The 22,306-nt window shown below is 36.2% G+C and overlaps 1 protein-coding gene and 1 long non-coding RNA gene across 8 annotated transcripts in view; both read right to left on the minus strand.

Annotated features, from left to right (window-relative positions):
* Positions 1–22,306, minus strand: part of ZCCHC7 (zinc finger CCHC-type containing 7) — a 239,722-nt gene that overhangs the window by 87,986 nt on the left and 129,430 nt on the right. The window lies entirely within an intron of this gene.
* Positions 1,678–10,808, minus strand: LOC134759764 (uncharacterized). The gene is made up of 2 exons (XR_010136491.1): positions 10,695–10,808; positions 1,678–10,039 (listed from the first exon to the last, which is right to left on the minus strand). It is a non-coding gene; the product is annotated as an uncharacterized LOC134759764 (long non-coding RNA).

Consider the following 22,306-nt stretch of genomic DNA (forward strand, 5'->3'; position numbering starts at 1 on the left):
CTGTAGAGTTTAACACATTCTGGATTTTGCTGATTCTATTTTCATGAGATAGTCTTTATATTTCCTATAAACTTGTAGTTGGCTCTAGAAGCCTGATTATATCTAGATTAGATCATTTTTTAAATTTTGGAAATAATACTTCTAGGTAAGCACTGTGTTCTCTGAAGTGGCACAATGTCAGGTGTCTCTTTTTGTCAAATAAGCAGCCACTGATAATTCTTTAAATCCATTATTTCATTATTATTTCATTAGGAGTTGCAAAATGTGGTGTTCAAACTATTCCTTTTTCATTTGTTGGCACCAATACTTCTCTCTAAAGGAAAACCTCCCCCTCATTCAGGTAACCAAACATTCTTTTTTTAGGTACCCTGAGGTAGAGTTCATATAATTGACACTATATATCAAGGGTTTCTTTTAAGAATCCAAGTTATACAGAAAGAGTCATCTCTGTTTCTTCAGAATGAACAGAAATGAAAGTAATGGCTCCTCCTCTTCTACTACTTTTTTTTTTTTTTTTTTTTTTGTATTGCTGGAAACTACTTTCAGTGATGGCCTCTTTAAAGAGGAGATTGTGGGAAAAGAAAAATTCTTATTTTGAAACATTAAAATTCCCTAGGAGGTCTTTTTCTTTTCTTTTTTTTTTGAGACAAAGTTTCGCTCTTGTTGCCCAGGCTGGAGTGCAGTGGCACGATCTTGGCTCACTGCAACCTCCACCTCCCAGGTTCAAGCGATTCTCCTGCCTCAGCCTCCCAAGTAGCTGGGATTACAGGCATGTGCCCAGCTAATTTTGTATTTTTAGTAGAGACGGGGTTTCACCATGCTGGCAAGGCTGGTTTTGAACCCTGGACCTCAGGTGATCCACCTGCCTCAGCCTCCCAAAGTGCTGTGATTACAGGCATGAGCCACCGCGCCCAGCCTCCTAGGAGGTCTTTTCATTGCTAAAACTTTATGTGTATGTAGTGTATCTGAGTCTTTTCTCATGAAAATGCCAAGAACTTGACTCTGATAATATGTAGACATTCAGTATTGGGATATCTCAAGGCCCAATCATAAGCTTGCTTTTCTATACCAGCACTGCCCAACAGAAATGTAATGCAAGCCATTAATGTGAGATTGGTAATTTTAAATTTTCTAGTAGTCACGTTAAACAAGTAAAATTAATTTTAATAATATATTTTATGTAGCCCAATATAGCTAAAATATTTTAACATGTAATCAATGTAAAATATTATTAATAACATGCTTTATAGCCTTTTTTCAGTCTTTAGACTATAACATATCTCAATTCAGACCAGATACACACATAGCTAATGGCTACCAAATAAAACAACAAAGCCCGCTATTTTCCTCAGATAACTGAAACCCTAAGTTAGCCTGCCTGTCTATCTTACGATTCACAGATAAAACTCTTGACCTGACCACTGAAATTCAACTGCCTAGGTGACTCAAATGCACTTCCTAAAACTGGTCCCTTCTGAGTATTTCCTATCTTAGTATATGCAGGGCACAATCAGAAATCTAGGGAGTTGTTTTTGTTTTTCTCTTCCTCATCTCCCATAAATAGTTCCATACCAAGTTCTGTTGATTTTACTTTAAAAAATTATAATTCAGTTATAATCTTTCTTCACTGTCACCTCACTAACCTAAGATAACAACATATCATATCATGCCTAGAACTTCTTTTGTTTTTTTTGTTTTTTTTTTTTTGAGACAGAGTCTCACTCTGTTGCTCAGGTTGGAATGCAGTGGTGCAATCATGGCTTACTGCAGTCTCGATCTCCCCGGCTCAAGCGATCCTCCTGCCTCAGCCTCCCTGGTAGCTGGGACTACAGGCACGCACTGCAACACCCAGTTAATTTTTAAAATTTTTAGTAGAGATGAGATCTTACTACGTTGCCCAGGCTAAACTCCTGGGCTCAAGTGATCCTCCTGCCTCAGCCTCCCTGGTAGCTGGGACTACAGGCACGCACTGCAACACCCAGTTAATTTTTAAAATTTTTAGTAGAGATGAGATCTTACTACGTTGCCCAGGCTAAACTCCTGGGCTCAAGTGATCCTCCTGCCTCAGCCTCCCAGTAGCCTCTTAACTGGTATTTCTGCAGGTACCACAGGCCCTCTCACCATTCTCTTTTCTGAAGCATAGCTATCTTTTAACAATGGAAATCTGCTCCTATAACCCCTGCTTCATATACTTCATTAGCAACTGCTCTAAAAATAACGTTCAAAACCTTAACATGGCCTACAATGCCTGAAATTTCTGATCTTTACTTACTCTTCCAGCCTCATCTTGCCCTACATGCTCTCTCTCACACTCTTTCAAGCCACAATGGCCTACCTTCAGGACAGCAAGCAAATAATTCATCCCTTCTAGTAGATGCGGTGCACATGTTATTTCCTTGGATCAAAACACTCTTCGCCTCACCATTTCGACTAGTTAATTCTTTTGGATTTCAGCTTAAATGTCACCATAAAAGCCTTCCTTGGCCTCCATACTACGTTAGAATATTATACACTCTCATACTACTGTTTTATCTTTCCTTTATAGCAGTCTGGGTCACTTCTTATCCCTAACCTAGCATACAGTACTATTCAATACCTTTGTTGAAAGACCAAATGAATAGAGTAGTGAAGGTGATGTCACCCTATTCAGAATTAAATGCCAGAATTGACAACAATAAAGTTTCACAGCTAAGAACAGTATTAGCCCCTCAGAAAGAGTAGAAATTTTGCTTATTTTTTTTCTGTGAGGACAGGGCTCAAGAGTGCATTCATGACTTTTGAAGTTTACTACTTTCTGTTTCTTTGCAAATAAACACCTGATAGGTCTGGAACTTCTGCATACCTTATGGGCCAGGTAGAGAAATCTGGTAGTGAGTAAAATCTAATTATCTTATAACAGTAGTTGGTTTTGAGAGCACATTACAGATACCAAGAGCTTTCACAAAAAATTCACACAGAATTTGTTTTGTATTAGGCTCTGTGTTAAGCACTGTGGGGAACAAAAAATTTGAAACACAGTCCCTGCTCTGAGAAACTTCCAATCAAGTTAGTGATGGTACTTGAATGGCATTATAAGAAATGCTAATAGGGCTTAGAGAAAGAGAAACTTGGGTCGATGTGATCACAGAGGAAATCTTCAACTTTAAGAAGATGCAGGCTGAGCCCAATGGCTCACACCTGTAATCTCAGGTCAAGGTGAGAGGATCCCTCGAGCCCAGGAGTTCAAGACCAGGCTGGGCAACATGGTGCGACCCTGTCTCTATAAAAAATGAAAAAATTAGGCCGGGCACGGTGGCTCACGCCTGTAATCCCAGCACTCTGGGAGGCCGAGGCGGGTGGATTACGAGGTCAGGAGATCGAGACCATCCTGGCTAACACAGTGAAACCCCATCTCTACTAAAAATACAAAAAATTAGCCAGGCGTGGTGGCAGGCACCTGTAGTCCCATCTACTTGGGAGGCTGAGGCAGGAGACTGGCGTGAAGCCGGGAGGCGGAGCTTGCAGTGAGCCGAGATCGTGCCACTGCACTCCAGCCTGGGCGACAGAGCAAGACTCTGTCTCAAAAAAAAAAAAAAAAAAGAAAAAATTAGCCATGCATGGTAGTCCCAGCTACCCAGGAGGCTGAGGTGGGAGGATCGCTTGAGCTTGTGAGGTCGAGGTCGAGGCTGAAGTGAGTTGTGATCATGCCACTTCATTCCAGGCTAAGTGACAGAGCAAGGCCCTGTTCTTCTCCCCTGCCTCCCCCCTACCACCAAATGGGAGACAGAGCTGCAATTTCATTAATAGAAATCATAAATATAAATCATAAATATAAAAAGAGAAGAACACTTTCAGCAAGAGGGAATGCTAAATACAAGTGACAGAGAATTCTGTTCTAGGGCTGAGTATACTGTTTTGGCTAGTAAACTAAGAAGATTCATCTCACCTTAATCCTTAGTTCTGTCTCTAAGGATCAAAACAGGTAATCAGAATAGAGAATCAAAGACTTTTTATATTATACTAATTATCTTAGCCAAGAAATGATGAGGATTAATAAACTTTACAACCCATCTTCCAAAGCCTTTGAAACTGGGCCTGAATGGATAAATTAATTGTACAGGCATATCCCACGGACTGTATTCTGGGTAGGATACCTCTCTCTCTCAATATAACATTTTTTTGACCATTTATACAGAAAAACTTAAATTTATTTCCCAAAAATTCAGTATGCATGGGAAAAGTCTCAAGTTGTCTTCCAAATAACACTGGTATAACATATACATCACTGTTAGACTTTGTTTGTTTTTTGAGACACAGTCTTGCTCCATTGTCCAGGCTGGAGTGCAGTGATGCAATCATTGCTCACTACAGCCTTGATCATCCCAGCTCAAGCTATCCTCCAAACTTAGCCCCCCAAGTAGCTAAGATTACAGGTGTGTACCACTACACGTGGTTAATTTTTCTATTTTTTGTAGAGACGGAGTCTTGCTATATTGCCTAGGCTGGTCTCAAACTCCTGGGCTCAGGTGATCCTCCCACCTCAGCCTCCCAAAGTACTGGGATTACAAGCACAAGCCACCATGCCAAGCTGGTAGACATTTTTAAAACTGAGTCTAGTGCCAACAACATGCTTAGCATCATAAAGAGACTATTAAAAATTAATAACAGGAGTGTAAAGCTCTATTTTTATATATTTTTAAAGCTGTATGTTAAAATGTTTTACCCTAAAGCATTAACTACTTTCCCTGATGATTTATCAAATCCTTTCTTTCAAGAACTTTATAGCTCTTTACACATCCCTAAATTTAAAAAAATAAATAAATTTACAGTTGTACTATGAGCTCCTCTGAGTTTCATAGTTTGTCTGTAATAGTTCGTTCTTCCTTTGCCCATTTTGGCCATACCATCATTTCTTGATACCTAAGTGGCATGGTGTGGAGAATCTTCTTTAATATGGTAATTAAACTTTACATATTAAGCATTTGCATTTGGGAAGGTCATTCTGTTTTCTTGGATGAACTATATAAATGAAGTAGGTTAAATCATTTTAGTTTAAAAAAGGAATTAAAGTGTTGTTTTTACCATATTGAAACAGTAAATACAGTTCCTACTCTTTTCTTTCTATGTCTGACCTTAAAGAAGAAGTAGAAGTGGCATTATGGTAAGATCTTGAGGAAGAAGTAGGAATTCAACATGCAGGGATTTGGGGAGGGGATGAAGGAAAAGAAGATGGGTATCCCAAAGACAAAGACTGATTTGAGGATGAGAAAAGAGGTAGTGAAGTATCAAAGCCTGAATCATCCAGTTTGGCTCATGTGAAGGAGTGCTATGGCATACAGCCTGAAAAAACAGACTAGGGCCAGCACTGAGGGGTGTCAATTCTAGGCTAAACACACTATCCTCAATTTTACAGGCAATAAGATACCTTTGAAAAAGGAAAAAGGTCTTTGGAAAACAGAAAGCCATGATGAGACCTCTATTTTAGGAAGATCAGTCCAACAGCAAATGGAAGGAACTTAGAGAAGCAACGAGATGACAGATTATGTTTTGGTAAGAGATGAGGGTTTCAACTACAGTGGTAGCATTGAGGACAGAAAAAGATGCAAATACTACTTAAGTAGAACAAACAGGATTTGGCCACTTTCAGAGAAACATAAACAATACTTGGATAATATAATTTCAATCAAAACAAGCTAAAATCAGAAACTATTAAATAAAAACATGGCTAGAAACAACTTGGCTGAACTGGATTGGGGATGGGAGGAATGACAAACTTTCTTTCGTGATCTCTGACAGTGTTTCCTATTCGCTGATCCTAGGAAGTAAAAAAGAATCCCTTTACTAGGAATCCTAGGATCCTAGGAAGTAAAGAATACCTTTCATCCTGTAAGGTATTTAAACTGGAACGTGATTTAAACTGGAACGTCTACTTACTTTTATTTAAACTGAAAGCATGAAAAAGGAGAAGGCAAATGTAAAAGGATTCATTCCCATAATGTAAAAAATGAATCATGTGCTTCTTGATCCTGTCTGCTGAAAGATTCCTCTCTCAAGAGTACTATCTAGGGAAGAGACTCATAATTGCTAAATGGATAGATGTAGTTCTTAACCAGGAGGAAGAACATCTGTTTTCTCTCCTGATGGGATACAGGTTTCCTAGGCTACAAAATTTATCATTTACCCTACACTGCCACACACATACATAAATTCAGAAATACAGACTGAAATGCAAGAACACATAGATAAAAGCTTGTTTTTTCACAAGCTAACTCCTAAATATTAGAAGGGCCTGCTCTTACACTTCAAACATAGAGCTTTTAACATCTCATTTTACAGGAAACTTTTACTTCTCTGATGAGAGTTCAAGTTTAACTGCTATGGAGAGGACTAGAGAAAACAGCATACAGAAGGTTGCCTAAGCAATATAAAGTGAGGCATATAAAAAGATCTGGTTACTGCTTGTAATTTATGGTGCTAGCTCTGTACTTAGGAGGAAATACATCCAAAACCAATTCTGTGTCAAGAAAACTCGTAAAATAAAGTAATATATTAAATGCCTACTTTTCTAGTTCTCTGCAATCTGGAGTTAAGTTAGGAAGCCACAATTTAATGAGGGAACAAATATTTAACTATTTAAATTCTGCTGTGGTGTGTATACAATACACAATAAAAAAGGCAGTGGGATACATAAAAGTTACACAATTCTCTGCCCTCCACAAAAAAAGACTATTTAAAATATCTTCATCAGTACACAGGTTTGATACATTAATGTAATTGGTTGATTATGAGAAGAAAAATCAAGTATTCCATTAAGTCTGGTTTAACGGACACTGTAATACCTTTTTCGGTTTTGGGAATGTCATATATTTTTAAAAAATTAAATGCATTTTATAAGTAATATTTACATTTGTATGCCATTTAATGGTTTACAAAATGCATTTTAATATTCTTATTAATGTTTAATTTTCACAAGCATCCATTGTAGGAACATTACCTCCACATTATAAAGGAGAAGTGGGCAAGTCTGTCACACAACTAGTAAATGACAGCAAGGATTCAAAATCAGGTCTTGAAAGGTTTAAACAATCTCAACACCAAAGACAAGCAAAGAGATATTATTAGTTTAAGATCTTAGAAATGTAATGCATATATCAAATTAAAGAATCTTGGGCACTCGTTTATCCATGATCACCAAGTTCAGGAAAGGTCTTGGCTGGAGGAAGAAGTGGCACACACCCTGACCTTGTTGTAAATAACTTCTTCCTACAATTTGGATGTGATTTTCATGTTTTCTATGTTTAAAAGTTACTCTTAATAATTTGCTTCATAAGTAATTTTGAAGTATTGATTAGGGTCTTAAAATCTATCAAAACTGAATTGATTGGCTGGGTTTTCTGTCTTAACTTGAAAAAGGAAAAGAAATTCTAGCTAACTCAAGAAGAAATTTCCATGTATCCAAAACTTTGCACCCCTTCTGCAAATGTATGTGTGTAGTGTACAATGAAATTTGCCACGTGAAAAATAATTACATAAAATTGTCTAAAAGGTAAAATGACTAATAAATGAAAAGGCCTGATGTCTTCTAGTCTTTTGTTCTTAACTGTAAGATTTTTAAGAGGATATGCAATATTAGCATGCTTCCTTAGTAAATAATGAGTTATACTGAGTTACTAAAATATATACGAACTTTAGAAACAACATGTCATAAAAAGTTTTCTAGGAATCTTAATAGAAATAGCAACTAGTAGCAAGGTACGAATATAAATGGGAAATACAATAAAAACCACAGGTTTTTTTTTTCATTCCTTCCATTTTAAAAATACAAAATATAAGGGCATATAGAAAACATAAGAGTATATATAAACTATAAGGTATATAATAGGAAAAGGCTGGGATAAACTGCTACTTTCAACAAGAAAGAAAGATTCTAAAATTCTGGTATTAAAGTTTTGTTAAGCATCATAATTGATGCAAATCCCATAGGTCCCCAAGTCTAGAGTCTAAAATAAGGATGGGCTTATAAGAAATAGGACTTGAAGAACAAAGAATTAAAAAAATAAAAACATAAGCACTGGTTTTAAGAAGAATCACCAGTAAACTCATGTACAACATGAATTATTAACAGTAGAGAAAATCTGATGCTCATCTTTAAGAAAATATGTAAAAAAAATCTTCTATGAAAAGAACATCTTGGGTAATCCACTTATTTAAGACAGTTCTGAAAATCTTTTTCCCAAAGTGGATAGACAAACTAAGAAACATCTTCTAAGTAAATCTCAAGAATTTAGTAAACAAGGGTGGCACAAAATTTGTCCATTAAGACTGAAGTAATGGGGCAAAAATCTCAGGTGGATAGAATGCCTACAAGAACGTGGGAGAAAAAAGATGACCCATCTTTTCTGTCAACAATGTCTTTTAAGAGATGAAAAGTAAGGAGCTACAGCACAGCTTTATACTACAGTGTCACAAAATAATGTTAAGATCAAAGATAACTAAAACATCCATTTATTTGGCAAAATGTATGATTTTCCCTGGTATCCACTGGGAGTTCTGGAAGGCATATATGACCAGGAGAGGGCAGCTCACCACTGCAGCTGTGAGTAAACTGTGAAGATGCGAATCCCTTTCTTTGCCAACAAGGGGACACTATACTTATATATTTTCCATAGCCAACTAATAAAGAAGATACCGCCATTAAAAAATCAAAACCACACATAAAGTATAATAGTATAAGTTACTGCAACAAGTAACTAGTAAGAAAAATTATTGATAAGTAAATTAGAGATCATAAAATAAGATGATGCTAAAGTTCCTGCCCCCTCAGATAAACTGAATATATAGCTAGCAACTATAGTCATTATGACTATGTTTACTACCTTTTTATACTTCAGTGTACTTTCTGTAAATAACTACTTCCTTAGAGTTTATCTAAGTTATCTAACTTAGAGTTATCTAAGTATCTTTTTATACTTCAGTGTACTTTTTGTAAATAACTACTTTCTTAGAGTTTATCTAAATTTTCAGTTATCCAATCTCTTTACCAAAAAAAAAAAAAAAAAAAAAAATCACCTTTTTCTACCAATCAAGTTCAAAATTCAGCACACTTTCTCTTGGATCATGTGTAACTCTGAAATATGTTCTACTTATGATCTGTATGTTGCTAGCAAAAACATACAGATTGCTATTGTCAACCACAATCCAATGGAGCTGCTTTGTTATCATCAAAAGTATAAAAATGGGAACTTTTCTACAATGAGGAGACTCTACAGACTGACATAATTTCTTCCTTATAGGCTGAAATCTTTCACACAATGAGTGTGGGGATAAAACAATTTAAGCACCCAGAATCATAGTTCTCATTTACTAAGACCTCTGGTTCCTATTAACACAAGACTCAGAAGACAAATTACTAGATTACAAATCTCAAAATTTATTTTCATCAGTAAATTACTTGCTGCTTAGATGTTTACCTTGACTAAAATTAGGAGAAAAAAACTGAAAAAGAACAAAAGCAATACTGATTACATAAATGGTTAAAAGGTAATTGCTTAATTATGGAATTTCACTTCCTTGTGAGTTTTTCATTTGAAGTTTAAAGCAGTACTTCCAAGCCTTTTTCATGTCATAGTGTTCAAGGAAAGGTGTTTATAGAGCACATTAGGGCAAATGGAGCAGGGCACCTTGAGACAACTGACCCAGAAGCTCCTGCCAGGCCACCCTGAGAACACAAGGAACCAGTATCTTGCTCACCATAACTTATTTTTGCAATGGATGTGGCACATCAGTTAGGAAGTGATAATGTAAATATCTTTGGCCAAGGTTAAGAGGGTAAGAGGAGGATCAAACAGTAACTCCAATTCTAGTTTATTGAAAATAGCATTTTACAGCATAGAAAGCACACTGTGGGAAGCAAAGAAGTGGCTGAGTGCAATCTGGGGTCTGTGTGTTGACTTTGATGTCTTTACCTTTCATATACATTGCTTGTTTCAACTCTTGTCCATTTTACCGAGGACAAAAGACATTTAGTTAGAGAAACTTCCTCAAAAAAATCTGTTGACGTCTTGAAGAAGAAAAAAATGACAAATGAGGCTATGAGACATTTTTCTTGATTTTCTTCTTTAAAAATGTCTCTCACATAGGTACAAGATTACAAGATTAAGGGGGACATATATGGTATCAACAACCACCAAAACTCTGGTTATCGGCATTGATAAACAGTAGGCCATATCAAGCAGCCAGTGGTGAGAGCTAAATAATAATCTATGATCCCTTTCCTTCAACCAAAAAACAAACGAACAAACAAAAAAAGATCAGAAATAATAAAAATCCAAGTGGTAATTAAAAGAAAGATAAAGAATAAAACACAGCAAACTAAATCAACAAGAGTATTTTGATACAGCAGTTTGTCTGAACTCCATTTCAAAAGCCTTCCTCTTAGAACCCCAGTGAGATTCAATAGCTACAGTCCTGGCTGCCAGGGAGTTCAGCTTCCATAAGGCTCCTAGAGGAGTATCAAGTCTTACTAAGAAGGTAGCATGTTTTAAAACAAACTCACTGAACACCTGCATGAAAACTACCATGTCTCTGCCCCTAATAACTATACAGGTCCCATTAAGGTCAAATAGTTCATCTTAGGGAAGTCCTGAACAGATCAATTTAAACGCAGTTTAGTAGTCTTAGTACTTTGGCAATATAAATGGGCAGAGTAAGCTTACCAGGTATGTAACTTGTGCAGTCACACATGGGCTTGCTCTCAGAAGGGGCCTCTACTTAGTTGAACGGTCCTTTGTCGCCATCTTGAAATTGTTAATGACTTTGAACTTGTACTTTGTAGATGAAGACCAGTGGGACAATGGAGCAAGAACAGAGGAAATATGTCAAGTGTCAGCATATGCACTAAGCAGCTGGACTGGCTGCCTGGGCCCAAATGTGAATACCTGGGACAGACCTGGACAACACAGGGCACTCAAGGCAGTGGCCAGGACTGAGCCCAGATTGGCAATGGCAATGATGGCAGCAGCCCCATGAAAGAGTGGCTCAGCACTGGGGATATACAGTGGAAAGCCAAAGTACCCCTCTTCCTGGAACCTATCCTAACAGTATATGCACAAATATTAACTCTCCAGCCTAAGGACCAGGACAGGAAGTGCTGGTGCTCAGAGAGTAAAACCTTTGTCAGCATATTATTGCCAAGTATCCAAGTCATGGCACCAAAAATATATCAGAATTCATCAAGGCATTTATAATCTCCAGTTTTATAAACCACTGCAACATTGCAAACCAAATAGCAATAGCTTTAGAAAGAGAAATTGAATATAAAGATTGTCACATTTGGTTGAAAAGAACAGTATTTTTGTATGAGAACCAACTGTTTTAATGAAGAACCAACTGTTAAGGAGAAGGATTATTTTAAATTTAATGTTTCCATGCACCTGAAGATATGAGGTAGGATGCACAAACAGACATTCTGAATTATATACAAGTCACGAAGCCATTTGGTTTCTTGTACAACTTCCAAGTTACAAGAAATAGCAGAAAGAATATTTAAATACCCCCGTATAAATCTGCACTTAGAATTAAATCTATACACAGAACTGATTTGTATGGAGTTAAAGCTTTTAGAAAAATTGTTCTAAAAATTAGCTCTAGATGTTCTAAATTTAGATTTTGAAATAATTTATCAGAAATTTATCCTAATGTTGTCACAGCCTTTAAAATGTTCTTAACAGAGGCATCAGTACAAGGCCCCTTCTCAAGATCAAAAATTATCAAAAAATATTTGTAATCTTGCATTTGCCAAACATAATTGACATTACTTCTAATTATATAAATTAAAAATGAAACTTCATAAAAGTATAAATTTTGATGACTAAAATGAATTTGCAGAAAAAAGAGCTAGAAAGTCATGATTAATCAAGATTTCACAGTGATAAGGTATTATTTATTTACTATCTTTTATAAAATCATGATACCCACAAACATAATTTTAAATTTGTGTTGTTACTTATTTATTGCTATTAACTCTACCATGTTTTTCTTCCCAAAGGAAAAAAGCTTTAAACATTAGTACTCCTAACTGTACTTTTCCCCTTGCTTTTTGAACAAAGGCCTGCATTTCATTTTCATTCACACTGTATCCCACAAATTGTGTAACCAGCCCCGACCATTAGAGGCTAACCCAAGTTTTTTTTGTTTTTGTTTTTCATTTTTTCTGCTACATGTTATAATAATCCAAGTTTCTTTTCGATGCTTGGCTATTGTCTTACAAAACTCCTCTGCTTCCTGAAAGCCAACCTTAAACAGCCATCCATGCCCTACCTGTTTTGTCCTTAACTATTTTTCTGGCCACTTTTCTTTAACTTCTGTGCTACAATCCTACAATCCTGATCTTAAAAGCCTGGGTTTTTAAATATCTGTTTTTTGCTTTTCTCTCCAATTCCTCCAATTTGTTACTAAAATATTGACAATTAAGCCAATTAAGCCCTCAGAACTTTTTTTTTTTTTTAAGAGACAGGATCTCGCTCTCTCACCCAGGCTAAAGTGCAGTGGCATGAACAATCACGGCTCACTGCAGCCTCAACCTCACAGGCTCAAGCGATCCTCCCACCTCAGCCTCCCAAGTAGCTAGCTGGGACTACAGGCACGTGCCACGCCAATTTTTGTATTTTTTGTAGAGATGGGTCCCACCATGTTGCCCAGGCTGCTCTCGATCTCCTAGGCTGAAGTAATCTGCCCGCCTCAGCCTCCCAAAGAGCTAGGATTACAGGCATGAGCCACAGCATCTGGCTCCTTAGAATAATTTTTAACTAATTTCTGTTTATTCCCTGTATTCATCCAGTCACTAAATCTTATCAGATCTCCTTTGACATGCCTCTTGAATCTGTGTATTAACCCCATGCTGACTGTGATCATCCTAGACAGGATCCTGGAAACCTACTGTGAGGAGATATCTTATCTCACATGTTCTCTTTAAAGCAACTCATTTGATCCTTGTCAAACCCCTGTAAGACAGGGAGAAGAGGCGCTGATGTAAAAATGGTCCTATTTTATAACTGGAGAAATTGAGGAACAGAGACATAAAGGATAGTGCTCAAAGTCATGATAAAAGCAAACTGCTCAAGGGGGGTATGATGAGATATCCTCCATTGCCCAGCGATATCTAGTCTCCTGAGTCCTTTAATTTGCAATAAAGCTTTCCTCAGATCAATTTCTCATCCAGGGCTTTTATACTTACGAACTAGAACACAAAGTATAGTTCCTAATCTTACAATTTTAGGACCAGCTATACCCCTTGCCCTAATAAGATTTTAATCTTTGTGTTGCTATAAATACCTGAGGCTGTGAAATTTATAAAGAAAAGAGGGTTTATTTGGTTCACTCTTCAGCAGGCTATACAAAAGAAGCATGGCACCAGCATCTGCTTAGCTTCTAGTGAGGGCTCAGGAAACTTAGAATCATGGCAGAAGGCAAAGGTGGAGCAGGCGAGTCACACAGTGAGAGAGAGAGGTTAGCAGTTTTCAAATTTTTAAGTCTCAGGATCCCTTTATATTCTTAAAAATTGAGAGCCTCAAAGAGCCTTTGTTTATTTGGTCTGTTACTATTAGTATTTCCCATACTAGACATTAAAACTAAAAAAATAAATAAATAAATAAATAAATAAATAAATAAATAAATAGTTCTCCACTAATTTAAAAATAAAAAATAAATAAAACTGAAACTTCTATGAAAAATCTATTTTCCAAAATAAGAAGAAATGAGAAGAGTGGCATTGTTTTGTATTTTTCAAATGTCTTTCCACATCTGGCTTAACAGAAGATAGTTGAGTTGTCATATCTGGCTCTGTATTTAATCTGCTGTGATATGTTGTTTTGACTGAAGTATGTTCTGGGAAACCAGAATATGCTACCCCAAAATAGGAAGGATTGTTCTACTGAAGGTAGTTTTGAAGGAGCAGATCCAAGAAACCTCTCTGCCTTCCACTTGCCTAAATCAAGACATAGATTTGCAAAGACAAAAGGTATCCTGCCCACCTCTCTACTAGGAGAAACAGAGGTTAACCACTGAAGACAACTTTAGCCTGGAAAGGAATCTGTATTAATAAGCTTCACCAACTAGCCTCTACCCGCCATATTGATTTGCCCTTCCACAATTTACTACTGCTACAGATTCAAAGTCCTTTTCCTCAGTCTTGTATTCTCTAAAAACTTACTGTTCTTTGTTGAAAATGCTCTATTCAAAGCCACCTTGAAAACTACTAATTCCATGGGTGTCTCCCATGTATATATAAAATATACATGTTAATAAACTTCTGTCTTTTGTTATAGGTATCCATATCCAATGAAGAACCTATGAGGGTTGAAAAAAAGTATTTTTCCCCTATGGTATGAAGATTATCTGGCATTACACAGTTATGCAGTTGAAAAAGAAAATAGTAATTCAATTGCTTTTTACCATACCTATGGAAACTGTTCTTTCACACTAGGCCAAAATTAATAGGTGATAGTTTCCTAAAAGTTAGTTACAATGTAAAATCTAAAATTGGTCTCTCTTGGACAGTGAATGAAATTTTCACTCATGCATAATTTTGTAACATAATGAATGGGTCATGTGGAAAATACTGGTTCACTGAGTTTTATTTTGTGTGTACAGTACTTCCCGTTTCATCACACAGAATATTCAAAGACATGTACTAGAGTATTGAGGCTTAATAAAATTATTTTTATTGCTTCAAGAACATTCCTAAGTGAAACTAACTAGCTTTTTAAAAAAACTACAGGCATGTACAAATAACATATTGAATATTATTAGTAAGGTTTGATGTAATTGCCTTCATTCATTCTAAGGAGCCAGCACTTTTACTCCTTACTCCTTATCATAAGTGCAAATGTCAACATACTGAAGAAGGTAAATAACTTCTTAGTATTATTAGGAACACAGATTTGACCTTGAAGAAAGGGACACTGAAAGGAACCAGGGATTCCCAGAGGTACACAGACCACACGATGAGAACTACCATTGTAGGCTGTTGGCTAGTATATAAAGAAAGAGTACATAAAGCTGCACCACACTTGGCATGTGTTTTTGACAATCTGGGGAAAATACAAAGATCCATGACCTATCATAATTTATAAATTCTGCTGACTCATGAATCTGAATGGCAGGTTCTACAAGGCTGCTGTTTGGAAGCTAGTAACCAGTCAGAAATGGCATTTTATCCTAATTTCATCAGGTAAATGCTAGAAACAATGTAGAATGCTTATTAAAATGTCACCTGCTAATGTTGATCTGAAGAAGTCAATTAAAAATATCTGTTGGAAGAAAATACGTGTTACATGGAAAGAAGTAAAGAAAAATCTGTTATAGTGATAATCATTAATTTAGGATTTTGCAAAGACCTCAGGACAATTCCCTCAGCACTGTTAAGAATCTGTGGCTGGGCAAAGCTCATTCATTTATTTTCTCATTTCTTGCATTCCAGAACCTACCACAAGTCATCTATAGTCCCATTTTGATAAAGTGAATCAAGACAAAGAGCTAAAACCAAATGATAGGTTACTCATGGGCTCCCAAAGGGCTGGTAGAGCACTACGATGCTCATCCATTGATATCTACTCAATTATTTATAATCTTTCCTGCCAAAGTAGCTGATTTCAAATGCTCAATGTTGGCAAATATTAAAATACAGTAGCCTTCTATTATCGGTGGGTTCACTTTCCACAGTTTCAGTTACCCATAGTCAGCTGTAGTCCAAAAATATTAAATGAAAATTCCAGAAACAAACAATTCCTAAGTTTTAAACTGCATGCCATTCTGAGTAGCATGATGAAATCTTGCACTGTCCCCATTAGGATGTGAATCATGCCTTTGTCCAGTGGATGCATGCTATATACCTTATCTACCTGTAAGTCACCTAGTAGCCATCTGGGTTATCAGATTAACTGTTGAGGTATCACAATGCTTGTGTTCAAGGTCAGTAGTAGCTTAATACTACATCACAATGCTTACAATGCCTACATCATTCACCTCACTTCATCTCATAATTTCACATCAACACAAGAAGGGTGAGTACAGTGCCACATTCACATTAACTGACATTATGGTATACTGTTATAATTGTTCTATCTTGTTGTTCTCTTATTGTGCCTAATTTACAAGTTAAACTTTATCATAAGGATGTATGTATGTACAGGAAAAAACAATGCATACAGGGGTCAGTACTATCTGCAGTTTTAGACATCCACTGGGAATGCTGGAATGTATTCCCTAAAGATAAGAGTAGACTACAGTATAAACATCCCAGGAGGCTCTTCTGATACTAGTTATAAGGCATCAGCAATGGCAGCAATGTGAGTAGTAGTAGTGATTATCTGAACCATCAATTTGCATGCATACCATATGTTACAGTTTTCCAAGTACAGGTTGAGTATCCCTAATCCAAAGATCCCCAAAAAAAAAAAGAAAAAAAAAAAAGAAACTTCTTGAGCATTAACATGGCACTCAAGGGAAATGTTATGCTCAACTTTATATAACACAAATATCTCAAAATTTGAAAAAATCCAAAATCTAAAACATTTCTGGTCTCAAGTATTTTGGATAAGGAATACTCAACTCGTATGTACTTTCACATACTTACTCTAATTTCATGAATGTAATAATTCTTAAAGTAGGTAGAGATCATCTTTTTATAGATAAGTAATCTTTTTATAGGTAAGTAATAAACACATATTAGCTGGCTTAAACCCAAACCTTCTGACTCCTTTTTTTAGTGTTCTTTCCTAGATTCTGTCACTTGGAGCTCTCTAGTCAACATCATCCCATTCTCATCTTATTTTTGTGGGAGTCTGGGATCCTCAAAATGACAATGAGCCTTCTCAATTTTCCCAGATGAGATTCAAACCAATATAAAGGGTTAACAGCATTTAAAAAGTTCCCAACTCTTTGTAAATAAACACCAAAGGTTGCAATTTCCCAGTAAAGATTACCGTTTTTCTTACGTCAGCCAACTTTCAAAATTATTATCTTAAACTATATTCAGCAAGCATTTGAGTACCTCTTAAGTATGTTAGTTGGTATGAAAATTGTTCAGATTAAAAAACCTGCCAGTTCTTCGTAAAATGGAATTCACTGTAACAAATAAATTGTGATTATTCTGGTTGTACCTTCTCACCATAACTGCCATATACCTGAAATATAGGGATAGACCTTAATTCACACCATCATTAATAGGTTTTGCTAAATATTCCAATCATTAATGTTCCAGTAACACTCATATATTACTATTACTAACATGATAATGGAATCGAAAAAGGCTTTGGTTCACGTTGTAGAAAAATTTAAACAACTGGCAAAATTGAAATTAGTTTACTAGCTCCTAATTTCCAGTATAAAATTATAAGTGCACATATAATAATTTATATACTTAAAATATATGTTGATAGGATGGTTTACTTGTATAAAAGGACTATCTTTAAAGAGTCAACTTTAAGCTGTATCAAGGAGGTAACATTCATATCTATACTTGTGAATCATAAAAACGGTTTTGTTTTTTAATCTAGGTTGTGATGACATGTGATAACTACTAAATATGTACCATTCCCTCTCATATTCATGTTACCTGTAATGATTCAAAGACCAAAGTGATAGGAAGTCTCTGTTGAAGTTCAATGTAAATTTTTTTTTTATTTGAATCTCCCTGGTCCCACTGTGTGTGTCACGTGGTCAATTTAAATGAAAATACATGAAATGGAAATTTGTTCTTTTCTTCTTCAAGGTCATTCTGTTTACCATGTGTTTCAGTCACATCTGTATCATGCACATAGATGAAGAAAAAGTGGATCGGTAAAATAAAAATAATAAAGAACCATAAAATGCTATAACTTCAATGTCTTAGACTTATCAAGATTCATTAAAGAAGCAATGTAATTACAATTTGCATTGACACTACAATCTTTATTCATAAATCCTGGTAAGCCAACCTCACCATAAGTGATACAGACGTATTTTTTTCCCTAAGTCTTTTAGATGATCATATTATGATTTTCCTTTAAAAAAAAAAAAAAACTATGATGATAAAAGAATAGCATAATCTAATTACTATTCTTCAGTTGTTCTTCAGGAAATAAAGAGAAATCACATTGTGTTGATTTTTTAATAAAAGTTCAATTTTCCAAAAAAAAGTTTTCTTGCCGTATCTATAGACCTTTTAGAATCTTAGTTCTAAATTTTACTAGATTCATTAATTTTTTGTGACAAATGTTCTTATTTATGGGAATATGAGTTGTTGTAAATTAAAATGACTCAGCTATATTTTAATGAAAGGAAGGAAACAAACAGCTCATTTTAATATAAATTTGAGATTTTTCAATAAAGGTCTGAAATTAATTTAGAGTCAGAACTATTAAGTGGGGGTATCAGAAGACATTTTAAAGCCTGGCTCCACTTGAAATTCACCAATTTCTAAAAGTTACCTCTAACATAAAATAATAACATTGGAGATTATTAGCTCTCAAATACCAATGTTGGTATTACAGGATGGTATTATGTTCGTCCTCACTTAATGTTATCTCAACAGGTGAGAAAGCAGTATTAAGTCAAAATCAGCTCTGGCTGACCTAAGGGTGACTTAAATTGGGTTGACTGGTAATCTAAGTTAAAACAATAATTTGCAAAGTTATTATCATTTCACCTTGAACGTTAGTTACACTTCAAATTTCACTTTTACATTGAATAGAAATCTCTATGTATTTTCCTCTAGTGACGGCAGGAGACTACTGTGTTTACATTTTGTATGTGACTATAAGTAATTTCTTAAAATATCCAGGGGACAACAGAAGGGATGAAATTAAGGAATTCCAAAACTGGCATATTAAACTCATATTCAAAGTATATTAAGTATATTAAATTGAGACCAACGATTGTTACACTATTTTGGTTCTGGCTCATTTGGGATGCATGTTTTTACTTTTGCCTTAAGCAAAAATTAAAGATAGATTTCATAAATATTTGGGAGTTCTTGGTCACAACTCTGCACTCAATGCTATCTACTGTTTTCAGGTAAATACTAACATATTTTAAAATAAGTTACTTAAAATCACAAAGAAAAAAAAACTATCCATCTTGGGGTATACTAGGGCAGTTTCAGAGCAATGGAAAATCAACTTAGAGCTGTTTAAATGAGAAATATTACAACTCATTTTCATAAATCCAATTTATTCACAAACATTTGGTATAGTTTATACCAAACCATAAAGCCTATAAGAGATATATGATTAAATAATGGTATGTTTTCAGAAGGTTTTACAAAATTGTGAATTAAAATAAGTCTATGTTTTATATATTAAAAAAGGCAGGGAAAGAACAAAGGGAAGAAAACAGAAAAAACTAAATTAAAAACACTAATGTAAGCTAATACTGCTTACATATGAACATCAAGATGCCAAGGGACCCAATACAATCCTCAGTCTAACATTTTCAATGGCACAGCCTAGTGATCACACGATACTGGTGATACTCTCTAGTTACCCCTGGCAACCTTTCTCAACTGTAACGATGCTACCCTACAATAGCTTTCACTGGGCAGCTTTCTCTTCACTTAGCTGAATGCTCTGGGACCATCTGCGTCGGCAAGCATAAAAGGCCAGCCTGCCTGTGGGCCCGTCACTCTGAACACCACCTCTCTGACCCTGATTAAATACAACTTTCAATCCTTTTTGTCCTCCCTGTTGACTTCTCCTATTAAGGGAGCCCTCTGACAAAGAAAGCGGAAGAGTGGACTAACTGCCCCCAAGAAAGGTGATGTCTGATACTGCTCAACACAAGGATTAGCAAGCCAATACATAACAAAAGCAAGTTTTGGGGGAGGGGAGAGGTAAAGAAAAAAATGGTTTTAGCTAGAGCTTTGACTAATTCAGTAGGTACACAATTCAACAAATAGCTATACAAGAGGACTTCTTTGATAGAAATAACTATAGCAGAACAATAATTTGGAGAGATACCTTTCAAGATCTTGACATAAGACCATGACATTGACAAAAAAAACAGATATTTGTTTTCTACTTGATTTTTTTAAATTAAAAAGGAAACATAGTTGAGGACAGGAAAGATTGCTGAAAAAAATGAGAAATGAAATAAAAATATAAATAAATCATAATTATACTTGTTTCATTAGAAAGGTTGCTTGGCTTACTGAACACATTAAATTGACATTTGAGTTTATATAAAGGTGGAAAACAATTCCAAAATACTACAAACAATCATTTTTGTAACTCATCATGCCCAGACTGAGAGAACTTCAATTTGAAGAAACTAGTTTCACAGGATGAAGTCCTTTTAATAAAAAGAACACATTTTAAAACTTCTAAGTAGATGGAGCCTTGTCAATACCAACCACTTTTATAAAGTAATCAGAACCCACCAATAGGTCAGCTGATCAAAATTACCACCTTTAATAAAACCATCACTTTACAAAGTAACTCATAAGCTTTCCTGCCCTGATATCAGGCCAGCTAATAAATGAAAGATCTGCCTGGCTCAATCAACAAAGCAATTAAATAATGCAACCTCATAATATACCTTGAAACATTAATGAAAAAAATAAGTAAAAACCAACAAGCTAAGGAACTCTATTCTAAGCTACTTAAAAGTCTAAACTCTAAAGTAAAACTTGACTACCTTATTCAAGGAATGGCCAATAAGCCTAGAAAAGTCAAGTGAGAGAGAGAGAAGAGAGGCCAGGCGTGGTGGCTCAAGCCTGTAATCCTAGTACTTCAGGAGGCAGAGGCAGATGGATCACCTGAGGTCAAGAGCTCGAGATCAGTCTGGACAACATGGTGAAACCTCGCCTCTACTAAAAATACAAAAATTAGCTGGGTGTGGTGGCAGGCATCTGTAATCCCAGCTACTCGGGAGGCTGAGGCAGGAAAATTGCTTGAACCCAGGAGGCGGAGGTTGCAGTGCACCGAGATTGCACCATTGCACTCCAGTCTGGGCAACAGAGCAAAAACTCCATCTCAAAAAAAAAAAAAGAGAGAGAGAGAGAGAGATTGATTCCTAGTACACATGAGACTTTCTGTGATAAAACTAGGGAAACCCTGGACAAACTGGGACAAGGTGATCATCCCAGGAGAGAGGCCACATGTATGGAGAAAACTATTCATGTGCTAAACACTGGGCTAGATTTTTTCCACGGAACTTAATTCACTTAGTCTTCACAACAACCCTATCAGGAAAGAATTTTTTAAATGAGGAAGTCTTGCTATCTATGAGGATAAGTGATCTTTACAAGGCTGGACTATTAGAAGAATAGGAATCAGAATCTGACTGCTTATCTTCAAAGTTCATGTTTCTATCACAATACCATGCTGCCTTTCTACAAGTTAGGTAGGAAGAGTGATGGAGCCATCATTTTCCTTCAGCACAAAATCTGGCAAACCCAGAAGGCCCATACTCTACACATCTCTGACTACGTTGTATTCCAAGAGAGCTACAGAAAAACAAAGCAGTGCTTGATTGATCATATAAATTATGGTGGAATCTGAACTGATAGAGTGTTGAACACTTCAGAAAATCTATGTACTGGCTGGGCGCGGTGGCTCATGCCTGTAATCCCAGCACTTTGGGAGGCCGAGGAGGGCAGATCAAGAGGTCAAGAGATTGAGACCACCCTGGCCAACATGGTGAAGCCCATCTCTACTAAAGATACAAAAATTAGCTGGGCGTGGTGGCACGCACCTGTAGTCCCAGCTACTCGGGAGGCTGAGGCAGGAGAATTGCTTGAACCCAGGATGCGGAGGTTGCAGTGGACTCCAGCATGGCGACAGAGCAAGACTCTGTCTAAACAACAACAACAACAACAACAAAAAGAAGACAATGTAAGTACAAAACATGCTGCTGGGAACAATTCTTTATTGCTGGATTTCCTGGCTTTATGGGGCTGGGAACTGGCTCTTACAGAGAACGAGGTAAAGACTATGTTTGATAAAGAGAATAGGATCAAGTGTTGAGAATAAGAACTGTGTTCCAGAGCAGGATTCAGATATTCAGATACGGCACTGGAGAACATGACCATTCTCCCTTCTGAGGTTCTCCGACATACCCAGTAATTCCCACTACCAAGATATTGTCACAACAATAAATGGGACCACAGACTCACATCAACAAAAGCCCATTTTAAGAAGCAAAACTTTGGTTGATGTAACCATCTCCCCACCTCTCCCACATTTCCCTCTTCTAAGGGAAAGGGACAATATTCAAGTTTATGGGAAGACAATGTTCTATAACAAAGAAACCAAAGAAGATATGAGATATACACAAGATATGAGATATACAC

The sequence above is a fragment of the Pongo abelii genome, chromosome 13 (genome assembly GCF_028885655.2).
Source record: "Pongo abelii isolate AG06213 chromosome 13, NHGRI_mPonAbe1-v2.0_pri, whole genome shotgun sequence".
Taxonomy (NCBI): Eukaryota; Metazoa; Chordata; class Mammalia; order Primates; family Hominidae; genus Pongo; species Pongo abelii.